General features: G+C 45.7%; 1 pseudogene; it reads right to left on the bottom strand.

Annotated features, from left to right (window-relative positions):
• LOC142424072 (uncharacterized) overlaps positions 1-12927 on the bottom strand; it is a 783158-nt pseudogene that overhangs the window by 701622 nt on the left and 68609 nt on the right.

Raw genomic sequence — 12927 nt, 5'->3', positions numbered from 1 at the left:
TCATGAGCCCTTGATAATTTATAAATTATTATTTTGTCATATCTTGCCCTATCTGGCGTCTCCCTTCACCCCCTTTTCTGCTGTCCGTCCACCAGGGAGGAGGTCACATGTAGATCCTTGTAATTGGTTGCTTCTTTCCAACCCACTCACCCTCTACCCTCCCAGTATATCCCCTCACAGCCCTGGTCCTGAAGGTATCATCAAGTGCCTTCAGCTCCTACCTGCACCAGTGCACAACCTCTGCTCTATCCAGACTTGCAAGGTAGAATTCGGATCTTGGTAGTGTGTGTGTGTGTGGGGCGGGGGGGGGGGAGGAAGCATTTAGGACCTGAAGGAAAGCTGTATTCTTCATCGGTGCTACATGATGCCCTTCACTGACCCATGGGGACAGCACTGGAGACACAGTGTCAGAATTGTGCCAGACCTGATGCCACCACACCGAGGCAAAGCACTGGGGGAGTGCAGCAGAACAGCAAGGGAATGGAGCAGCAAAGTCCCCAGGGAATGCTGAAAGTGGAATTGTGGCCAGGGCTTGGTGCCCCAACAGACGGGACTGGAAAATACTCCTAAAGGCTAACAAATGATCCTTGAACTAACTACAACCTTTTCTTTCATGAAGTGTTTTGCTTTGTTCTTTGTCAGTGGTTTGTTTTTGTTGTTTTGTTGTATACTATTGTTTTGTTTTCCTCTGTCTTGTTTTTGTGCATGTTATTATCTCCACAGGTCTGTCGAAATAAGACAGGCTGCATGAACTAACTATAGCAAAAACAACGGGACTGACAATTCTGGGGTTATTTGGGATACGGGGAGGTGGGGGTGGGTAAAGAAGTGGTGTTAACAAACCCAGGGACAAGGGAACAACATGAGATTCAAATTGGTGGTGAGGTGGGAGTGGCAGGCCTGGTAGGGAATGATCCAAGGTAAGGTAACGTAACGAAGAGGTATAGCTGTAACCCAGGTGGGGACTGAGCATGATAGTGGGGCCGGAGGAAAGTCAAGGGAAATAGAGGAAAGAGCTAGGAGGCAAAGGCCATTTATAGAGGTTTAGATAAAGACATGTACATGCAAATATATATATGGGGATAGGGAAATAGGTCTATGTGCCAATATTTATAGGTTTAGTACTAAGGTGGCGGAAGGACCTTGGGCCTCTACTCAAGCACTCCCTCAATGCATGAATACTTTCTTTTATTAAATTGGAACTCTGTGATGTTCACTCTCCCGACACAACGGCTGGATCCAAAGCGGGTGAACAAGTAAATGTGATGAAGAAAGCTGATGGTGCCAGGCTATCAAAAGAGATAGCATCTGGGGTCTTAAAAGGCTTGAAGATAAACAAGCGGCCATCTAGCTCAGAAGCAACAAAGCCCACATAGAAGAACACACCAGCCTGTGTGATCACGTGGTTCTGAAGGGATCAGTTATCAGGCATAAAAGAACAAAAATCATATCATTGGGTGCACAGCTCCATGATACGATCTCTGAGGACAAACGGGTGCATAAGCAAATGTGGCTAAGGAAGTTGATGGTGCCCAGCTATCAAATGAGATAGTGTCTGGAGTCTTATAGGCTTGAAGGTGAACAAGTGTCCATCGAGGTCAGAAACAACAAAGCCCATATGGAAGAAGCACACCAGCCTATGCGATCACGAGGCATAGAAAGGATCAGGTATCAGACATCATCACACACCAAAAAAAAATCTTACAATAGTGAATGAAAGGGGAAGCACAGAATGGAGACCCAAAGCCCATTTCTCGGCCACTGGAGATCCCCTCACAGAGGGATCTAGAGGAGGAGATGAGTCAGACATGTTTTTTTTGTGTGTGTATGGCACAATAAACCTACCTACCACTGTCTACAACTTGTCAACCTGGCACCTGTATGTAATTCTTTAGCCGTATATAATTTGCAGACATTAATAGACTTACACCTAACATCATATATCTATCATAAATATTGAGATAATTAAGGTTTATTGTGTCAACCTGGCCAATAAACACATGTGGAATTAATTGAAGGGTGTAGAGATAAACGGCTCAGTGTGCCTTGCCTCTTGAGTTCTTGGGTCTCTTGCTTTCTGAAGGTCGGACCAGGGTGCAGCTGCCTTAGCTAGTTCCCTGCTTTAGCTGGCAAGGCTTACTTCCTGAAAGACATCCGTGAGGAGAAGCCACATGGACCTACCCCGATACAGTCCTGGGTGTTGGAGCAGCCACGCAGAGACCCCTATTAGTGCTGAGATGCTTACACGCTCACTGATTTCTGCTTTCCTCCTGCAGTCAGCGTCATTGCATGTGTTTTGTGAGATTGAGGAAGATTTTGTAGATTGGTGTCGGACATATGGGCTAATGTTGGACTTACAGGTTTGGACAGCACTGGGTTGGGATGTTTTCTTAATACACACTTACCCTTTATTTAAAACTCTCTTAAACATATGAGTTTCTGTGGATTTGTTTCTCTAGTTTACCCACTTACACACATATACATGAAAATACACTGAGCCCTTTGTACTGCTGTGTGGACTAATAAGTTGCTATATTCCTTAGTGCTGTATAAATCTATCTATATATATGGATTTTATATGTATATATAAAATCTTAAGTGGCCTGGCTTTGTTTCTCTAGAGAATCCTGCCTAACACAGTTGGTATCAGGTGTGGTTGTAGAGAAACAAAATCAAAAATTGGTTCTCCAGCCTGACTAGGCTTTATAGCACTGATATTGCTGTCTCTACCCTGAAAGGCATAGATAAGTCTGCCACTATCACTAGAGAGGGCGGTGCTAACCTATGGTGTGAAGTCGAAAAGCTAACATCAACAATAGCAGCACCAATAGACGGAGTGCTGATGAGAAGAGAGGCTCTGGGTTATTGTGTGTTTGATATTTTCCAGCAGTTTTGTCAGGATGGGAAGTATAGACAAGAGTGGAGGTGTGTGGAACCTGAGCCTATGGTATGACCTAGCCCAAGGGGACTGGGATTGTTTAGAATTTGTGATGGGTCCATTGTCTAAAGGCAAGGCGAACAATGGGTACCCTGTTAAGGACAAGTGAGGCAGTCCACATTGAATTGACCCAACCCAACCAGATGAAAAGGAGATATTTGAGACTATGAACTGGTGCATATTGCTGCTGACTGTATAGGCGGCCTGTCCTGATTTGACTTTGCTTATGGATGTGGATGTCACAGGGTCCCACTGAAATGAAGATGCTTCATATCAAAGAATATGGTTGTCTCCTCAGAGCACTGGGTTGATGTAAGTGGACAGCAGATATTGGATATCCAAAATAGGAGATAAAGGCTTACAAACTTTCATAGGTGGGGTAATATATTTATAGGATGATAGGATTGATGTGTGTTGCTTAATTGCAATTGTTAGGCATAGAATCTTGTGTTGTTCACTGATATAATATTATGTTTAAAGGAGGCTTTGGAGCATATTGAGTTGTATACTTTTTAGTTTCATCCTCTCAGGTACAGATATGAGATTATTGTTTTGTTAAGAATTATGTGTGGCTAAAGAGTTGTGTAAAAGTGTCAAGTTGAGAAGGTTGGTCTGTGGTAGCTACATAATCTGGTGTCCATTTACAAAGGGGTGGAATCTAGCTTGTCAATCAGGTCACAGGTTGATGAACTTATTCGGAGGTGACGCAGAGATAAATAGCTCATGGAGGCCAGATACAGACACACACTCTGTCTTGTGTTTTTAGTGACAAGACACATGGAGCCATTCTAGAGCCCTGGAGCTAGAGGAGCCACGTGGAGACCTATGCCAGATCTGAAATGCTTACTCCACCATTGAATCCACAAAACTTTCCACCAATGGCCTGTGATCTTCCTGCATTTGCCATCATTGCATGTGTTTCATGAGTCTGAAGAGGAATTTATAGACTGGTATCAGACTTCTAGGCTAATATCGGACTTATGAACTTGATCTGGATTGGGCTGGGATGTTTTCTCAATATTTAATTACTCTAGTATATAAAACTCTTTCTTACACACAACTATTTCTAAATTTGTTTCTCTATTTTACCTAGTCTAACACAAACAGTAAAACTGTTTAAAATGTACTCCTCCTAACTAACAGCCATCTGGCTGCCAAAAGCATTGGCTTCAGTACATTGCAAAGGGCTCCAAACAGGTGATTCCCCTGGACCCAAGGGAAACAAGCTGCTGACAAAGAGGCCCAGGGAACAGCGTCCAAACCAGTGGGGCTCCTATGGCCATGGTGACTCTCCCATCTCCAGTGCTTCCTCCCTCACCATTTTACAGCCAGAAAGTGTTGCTTTTGCAGAACAATCAAAAGCCAAAAAGGAGTCCACAGGTGCTCAATGCTCGCTGACCGATGAGCAGATCTTGTTCCCAGAGGCTTTAGGCCACTCCTTGGTAAGAGTACCAGTCCACTCATGGAGGTCAGACTAAGTTAGCTGAGATGGTATTAAGTCCCATACCTCAACTAAATTGTTTCTCAATAACTTCCCAGGTGCCTAACGTGTGCTAAGTCAGTGGTTCTCAACCTGTGGGTTGCAACTCCTTTCACAGGGTCTCCTAAGACCATCAGAAAGCACGTATTTCTGATAGTCTTAGGAACAGAGACACTTCTCCTCTATCCGTCTTCAGGCGGATCCACCCACATGCAGATATGCCCACATACGAGTACCCGGCATGAAGACATCATCGCGCCAAACCCATCACATACAGCCCATACAAATACATGCGTATGTGACTGGGTTGGCACCATAATGTACTATGCAAACCAGTCACATGCGTAGAAGGCAGTTACTTTGTAGAGAGCAGCTACTGGGCAGAAAGCAGCTGCTGTGTTGAAAGCAGCTACTCTGGTAAAAGCAGCTGTGTTGAAAGCAACAGCACTGGAGGTAAAACAACACTTCATGAATTATAAATACTGGATAATGTAAAATAATGTACTGTAAAGCCATCAACTACTGCAAAAATAAAAATATCTGTACCATGGGAACTTAATCTGGATGCTGATTAGTCTTCTGATATTCCGTTGTGGTTAATATGAATACTACCCCCTTGTGTTAGTAACAGGTATGTAAAAATAACAACATAAAAATGGTAAATCATAGGAAATTTTAATGAACTATATTGACTGAATTATGCCATGTATTATCATTTGTATTATTATAGCTATTATTATGCATTATTTTTATTAGCAAATCATTCCATGACAATAGATCATGTAGGGAAGAACGTTAAGAAAAGAAAATAGGAGAGAGGGGGAAGATGGCCGACAGGGACACCCGCATACTCTGAGAGCTCCTCCAAACAAAGCGGGATTGGCGACCAGGTTGCTGAATAGTAAGAGTCTGGTGAGTGAAATATCCCCCCTGGGACAGCACCCCAGTCCTACCCCACGTATTTGTCCGGAGCAGGGGTCTAGGTGAAAGAGGACCGGACTCGTGGGACGTCTCTGGCCACTAAGCTGCCGTGAGCTCACTGGCGACCGGCTTAGGCTCCATCCCCAAACCGGACGCCATCCCAGAGCCGCTTGCCTGCCCTGCCTACTCCAGCGGCCCACTCCCCACTCCCTATCGCGGATCCCCACTGGGAGAGAAGCTTTCCTCTCCCGCGATTCCCCTCTCCCCGCAGGGCAGCGATCTGCCCTCGGGCCCACGTCCCTCCCTCCATTCATCCAAGCTCAGGGGAGCGGACCCGCGGGTTGTCCCCCACGGGGACCATCCACCCGCTCCGCTGCCGCGGACCTCTCCACCTGCCCTCCGTGCGCCGGCCTCCCACCCCCGCCCGCCCCCGCCAGCCCCTGGCAGCCTAGCACCAGCTCCACTCCTGGTGGGGACCCTGCGCTGAGCACTTCCCGCCAAAAGGAGCCATAGCCCAACCCGCGCCTGTCCCGGACCCTGAGCTTCCGCGGAGCGCCGCGCCCCGCGCTGCTGAGTCTGCCCACCAAGGGCCCCCCCTGCGCAAGGCACAAGAGTAGGTGCCCTCCCCAGGGTGCTGCGGGGACCCCGGCGGCGGCGACTCTGAGCCTGAGCAGAGGAAGGGCGCCATTGCCCCCTGCGGTTTCGCGGCAAGCCTCCTTTGCCGGCGCCATTACCCCCTGCGGTTTCGCGCCAAAAGGGCGGAGAGCGAACACCATTGTTCCCCGCAGTGTCCCGCAGCTGCCGGCACAGCTATCCAAGGGGCCTCCCCGCTCACAGCCCGGGCAGATCAAACACTCCACCTGCAGTGGAGCCTGGGTCTCGGCTTTGCAGTCCCTGAGGAGCCGTCAGTGAGCTCCAGCCAGCTCTCACCACCTGGGGCCCTGTTGGGTCCCCAGTGCCAGCCCTAAGCCTGCCACAGCCCGCCCCAGCCACCCCAGGAGCCGGCACAGTGGCCTGAGCCGCCACACAATAAGGTTACTCCTGTCTCCCAGAAGCATGGGGCCTATTAAAGGATCAAGGAAAAATCAACAGACCACATCACTCCCAACAAAAAAATCAGAAAAACGAGGCACTTTAACAGACCTAACGTCACTCATAGAAGAAACAGATATAGATCAGCCACAAAAGGAAATCTTCAGAACTCTGCTTGCAGTAATACAGGAGCTAAGAGAAGCAAACCAAAATAAGGATGCAACGATAGAAGGGATGAAATGCACAATAGAGGGGATGAAGTCCACAATAGAGGGGATGAATACTATCCACCAAAAGGAACTGCAGAAACTAACAGAGGAGGTAGCAGAGGCCACACAAAAGGTCACAGAAGCTATATCTAGGCTTGAGGAGGCTGAGAACCGTATCAGTGAACTCGAGGACGCTCAAACCAAACGAAGCAAGCGAGAAAAACAATCAGATAGGAAAATTAAAGAAACAGAAGACAGCCTGAGATCAATGACAGATGCTATGAAGAGGAATAATATTCGAATAATCGGTCTACCGGAACACAACATAACACACAAATCGACCGCCAAGATAGCAAAGGAATTCCTGGAAGAAAATTTCCCCAACCTAACAAAGGAGAATCCGACTCTCATACAGGAAGCAGAGAGGACGCCGTCTAAGCTAAACACCAAGAAGAACACGCCAAGGCATATAATTGTAAAATTATCCAACTTAGAGGAAAAAGAGAAAATTCTACGAGCATCAAGAGAAAGGAAGACAGTCACATACAAAGGAGCGCAGGTAAGGGTATGCTCAGACTTATCAGCTGAAACCATGAAGAGGAGGAGAGAATGGAGCATCATCTTCCAAAAACTGAAAGATGAAAATGCCTCCCCCAGAATCCTATACCCTGCCAAGTTATCCATTAAGATAGAGGGTAAGATAAGGGTCTTCCAGGACAAGGAAGAACTCAAAAAATATACTGCAAGTCACCCGACCCTGCAGAACATACTGGCTGACTCACTATGGCCAGAAGATCAAGCTCCAACTAGAACCACCAGGAGACCACCATATAGCCCATCTCCATCTAGAAGCCAACATGCCAGCAACACGTACCAGGACAACACGGTCTCAGATGGAAAAGAGGACAGGATAGAAACCCTCCACTCAAACGCAGTACACTGATATGAAGGAAGATAGGCAAAGACCCAAAACACAAAACAGAATATGGCAACCATGAAGCCAGAGATTGTAATAATCACTTTGAATACAAATGGGCTCAATTCATATGTTAAAAGAAAGAGGCTGGAGGATTGGATTAGAAAACATAACCCATCAATCTGCTGCCTGCAAGAGACACACCTTAAGCAAGCAGACAAGCATATGCTGAGAATAAAGGGCTGGCAGAAAGTTTACCAAGCAAATGGTAACTCCAAGAAGGCAGGAGTGGCTATCTTAATCTCCGACAAAATGGATCTCAAGATCCAAAACATAAAAAGAGACAAAGAGGGACATTACATAATGCTCAAAGGCTCAGTAAACCAGGAAGCAATAAGCATACTGAATATTTACGCACCTAATAATGGTGCGGCAAATTTCGTCAAACAAACTATTAAAAAAATGACAGAAGAAATCACGGAAACAACAATAATAGTGGGGGACTTCAACACTCCACTATCAGAGAAAGACAGGTCACAGGGAAAGAAGCTCAGCAAAGAGGCCAGAGAGCTAAACAATGTAATTAGGCAACAGGGCCTGATAGACATCTATAGAGCCTTTCATCCAAAAGCAAAAGGTTTCACATTCTTCTCCAATCCACACGGATCTTTCTCAAGAATAGATCACATGCTGGGGCACAAGGCCAGCCTGAGTAAATTCAAACACATAGATATTATCCAGACGTCTTTCTCAGACCACCATGCCATAAAGCTGGAGATTAATAGAAGGGCACCCAGAAAAGCAAGGGCCACCAATTGGAGAATAAACAACGATCTCCTGCGACATGAATGGGTTAAGGTCCAGATCAGAGAGGATATCAGGAAATTTCTAGAAACTAATGAGAACGAGCATACAACATATCAAAACTTATGGGACACTGCAAAGGCAGTTATCAGAGGTAGCTTGATATCACTGAATGCATACATGAAAAAAGAAGAAAGGCGTATGACAGATATGTTAACACAAAACCTCCAACAACTAGAACAGAGTCAACAGAACTACCCCTCCAATAGCAAGAGAAAAGAAATAATAAAAATCAGGGCGGAGTTAAACCAGTGGGAAGACAAAAGAACAATGCAAAGGATTAACGCAACTAGAAGCTGGTTTTATGAACGAATTAATAAAATTGACACTCCCCTGGCAAAGCTTACCAAAGATAGAAAGGAACAATCATCAATAGCCAGGATGAGGGATGAATCGGGGGCAATAACAACAGACCCCAATGAGATAAAAAGGATAATCACAAAGTACTATGAAGGTTTGTATTCTAATGAATTCAGAAACCTGGAAGACATGGATAAATATTTAGAAAAACAATCTATCCCTAGATTATCTGAGACAGAGATCAAGAACCTCAACAAACCCATAGCGAAGGAAGAAATAGAGAGTGTCATCAAAAACCTACCAAGGAAAAAGGCCCCAGGGCCAGATGGCTACACAGCAGAATTTTACCAAACATTCAGGGAAGAGCTGACACCGATCCTCCACAAAGTATTCCAGAACATAGAAAAGAACGGCAAGCTCCCAAACTCATTTTACGAAGCCAGCATTACATTGATACCCAAACAGGGAAAAGACCCCACAAGTGTAGAGAATTATAGACCAATATCTCTAATGAACATAGATGCAAAAATCCTTAACAAAATATTGGCCAATAGAATACAAAGGAACATCAAACATATCATTCACCACGACCAAGTAGGATTCATCCCAGCGATGCAGGGATGGTTTAACATCCGAAAATCCATCAATATCATACACCACATCGAGAAGAAAAAGGATAAAAACCATATGATAATATCCATAGATGCAGAAAAAGCATTTGACAACATCCAGCATCCATTCCTAATCAAAACACTCATGAAGATAGGATTGGAAGGTAAGTTCCTCAAGCTCATACAAGCTATCTATGAAAGACCAACAGCCAACATCATAGTCAATGGAGAAAAGACAAGAACAATACCACTGAAAAAGGGTACAAGACAAGGATGCCCCCTGTCCCCTCTTCTATTCAATATCGTTTTGGAGGTCCTGGCTAACAACATAAGACAGCGGAAGGACATCAAAGGGATCCAGTTGGGAGAGGAGGAGGTGAAACTATCGTTATTTGCAGATGACATGATCTTATACATTGAAGACCCCCAAAACTCCACAGTTGGAATACTTACAGCAATAGAGGAATACGGAAGGGTAGCAGGATACAAGATCAATAAACAGAAGTCAGTAGGGTTTCTATACACATCGGACAGGGCCATGGAAGAGGCGATTAAGAGGGAAGTACCCTTCACAGTAGCCAAGAACAAACTGAAATACCTAGGAATATACTTAACAAAAAATACTAAAGACCTATATAAGCATAATTATAAAACCCTATTACAGGAAACCAAAAGTGACCTTCACAAATGGATGAAGCTCCCCTGCTCATGGTTAGGTAGGCTGAACATAGTAAAGATGACAGTTCTTCCTAAAGCACTCTACAAGTTCAATGCTATACCAATCCAATTACCATCAACCTTCTTCAAAGAATTGGAAAAACTGACCACCAACTTCATATGGAGAGGGAAGAAACCCAGAATTAGCAGAGAACTCCTCAAGAAGAAGGACACAATTGGAGGACTCGCCCTGCCTGATTTTAATGCCTACTACACAGCTACAGTGGTCAAAACAGCATGGTACTGGCACAATGATAGACACTCAGACTAGTGGGAAAGAATAGAAAGCCCAGGAGTAAAATCATCAGCATGTAGACAACTGATCTTCGACAAGGGTCCCAAAAACGTCAAGTGGGAAGCAGATGCCCTCTTTAATAAGTGGTGCTGGAAACAATGGATGTCCACATGTAGAAAGTTGAAACAAGACGTCAACCTCACCCTATGCACAAGAATACACTCAAGGTGGATCACAGATCTAGAAGTCAAACCCCAAACCATCAGGACCATTAAGGAGGGAATCGGGACTAATCTCAGAGCACTGGCCCAGGGAGCACATAGGCTCACTGCAACAGGGAAGGGGACACACACAGGTGATCTGGAAATCGACAAATGGGATCTAATAAGAATAAAACACCTGTGCACCTCGAAAGACTTTGCCAAGAGGGTGACAAGGCAACCCACAGACTGGGAGAAGATTTTTAGTAATGACACGTCAGACAAAGGGCTCATTACTAAAATCTACAACACCATCATGACCTGCAAAAAGAGGAAAACAGTTAACCCCCTAAGGAAGTGGGCAAAAGAAATGAGAAGAACTTTCACTAGAGAGGAGATCAATATGGCCAATAAATATATGAGAAAGTGCTCGAAGTCCCTTGCCATAAGAGAAATGCAAATCAAAACAACCATGAGATACCACCTAACACCCCTGAGGCTAGCCCAGATCAGTAAATCAGAGAGCAACAAGTGTTGGAGGGGCTGTGGTGAAAAAGGAACCCTCCTCCACTGCTGGTGGTCGTGCAGATTTGTACAGACACTGTGGAAAGCAATCTGGCGATACCTAAAGAAAATGGAAATTGATCTACCCTACGACCCAGCCATCCCTCTACTGGGCATATACCCGGTTGAAGCAGCAAATAAAACACGACCAGTCATATGCGCTCCAATGTTTATTGCGGCACAATTCACAATAGCAAAGACTTGGAAACAGCCTAAGTTTCCATCGATAGACGAGTGGATTAGCAAACTTTGGCACATACACACAATGGAGTATTATGCAGCACTAAAAAGCACCGATGAGCACATGAAACACGTTATTTCATGGGAAGAGCTGGAAGGAATTATGCTAAGCGAGGTAAGTCAGTCCCAAAGGGACAGGTACAACATGAGTCCTCTGAGGTAAGTACAATCAGCATGACAGAAATGGGGCATTAATCCACCCAAGGGGAGGGTATGGCTTATATCTCCACAGGGAAAGTGGGACCAGACTTCAAACCAGTGCCGCAAGGTGTGAATGCAATATCCCGGCGTGGAGGACGGAACCGGTGGAGAGGTCTGGGAGGCAGGCCCCAGCACCATAAATTAAGTGGATTCCTGCCCCTCCCCCGAAAAGAACTTGTTCCAAAGGACGACATTGACCCTGCAGCTCTGGGAGATGGACATATTTGATCAGAGCACACGGGAGCAGATGAAGGGGCAGGAGGAGAGAGTGGAGCACAGCCTGGCCCACCAGGCCGTGATGATGATGTTCCTGAGTAGAGCAGCCAGTCCACAGAGAGAACAACATGGCTGGCCCTACTATGAGACATGATGCCCCTCAGTGACTAAGGGCGATACAGGGGACAGCACCGGAGACACAGTGTGGGAATTGCACCTGACCTGATCCCACCACACCGAGGCAAGGCACTGGGGGAATGCAGCGGAACAGCAAGGGAATGGAGTGGCAAGGTCCCCAGGGAATGCTGAAAGTGGACTTTGGGGCCAGGGTGTGGTGCCCCAACAGACTGGACTGGAAAACGCTCCTAAGGGCCAGCAAAGATCCCTGAACTAACTACAAGCTTTTCTCTTGTGAACTGTTTTGTTCTGTTCTTTTTCAGTGGTTTGTTTTGGTTGTTTTGTTGTCTGGTTGTATACTGTTGCTTTGTGTTCCTCTGTCTAGTTTTCGTGCTTGTTAGTGACTCCACAGGTCTGTCTGAATAGGACAGGCTGGATGAACTATCTGGATGAAAAACAACGGGACCGACAGTTCCGGGGGGACTTGGGGTGGGGGGTAGGGGGGGGGGTAAGGAAGTGGTGTTAAAAAACCCAGGGACAAGGGAAAAACATGGGACCCCAAAGGGTAGAGAAGGGGGAGTGGCAGGCCTGGTGGGAAATGATCAAGGGTAAGGTTGCTTAGAGAAGAGGTATACTCTAGCCCAGGTGGCAATGAAGCATGGTAGTAGGGCAGGAGGAAGGTCAAGGGAGATGGAGGAAAGAGCTAGGAGTCAAAGGGCATTCATGGAGGTCTAGACAAAGACATGTACATGCAAATATATATAGGAGGTTGGGGAAATAGATCTTTGTGTCTATATTTATAGGTCAAGTATTAAGGTGGCGGAAGGACCTTGGGCCTCTACTCAAACACTCCCTCTATGCATGAATACCTTCTTTTATTAAATTGGAACTCTATGATGCTCACTCTCCCGACACAACAGCTGGAGCCAAAATGGGTGAACAAGTAAATGTGGTGAAGAAAGCTGATGGTGCCCGGCTATCAAAAGAGATAGTGACTGGGGTCTTAAAGGCTTGAAGATAAACAAGCGGCCATCTAGCTCAGAAGCAACAAAGTCCACATGGAAGAACACACCAGCCTGTGGGATCGAGTGGTCCCAAAGGGATCAGTTACCAGGCATCAAAGAACAAAAAATCATATCATTGACTGCACACCTCCATGATAGGAT

Source organism: Tenrec ecaudatus, chromosome 13 (genome assembly GCF_050624435.1).
Source record: "Tenrec ecaudatus isolate mTenEca1 chromosome 13, mTenEca1.hap1, whole genome shotgun sequence".
In the NCBI taxonomy this organism is placed as follows: domain Eukaryota; kingdom Metazoa; phylum Chordata; class Mammalia; order Afrosoricida; family Tenrecidae; genus Tenrec; species Tenrec ecaudatus.
The sequence above is the reverse complement of the archived record's forward strand: the minus strand, read 5'-3'. Positions and strand labels throughout refer to the sequence as shown.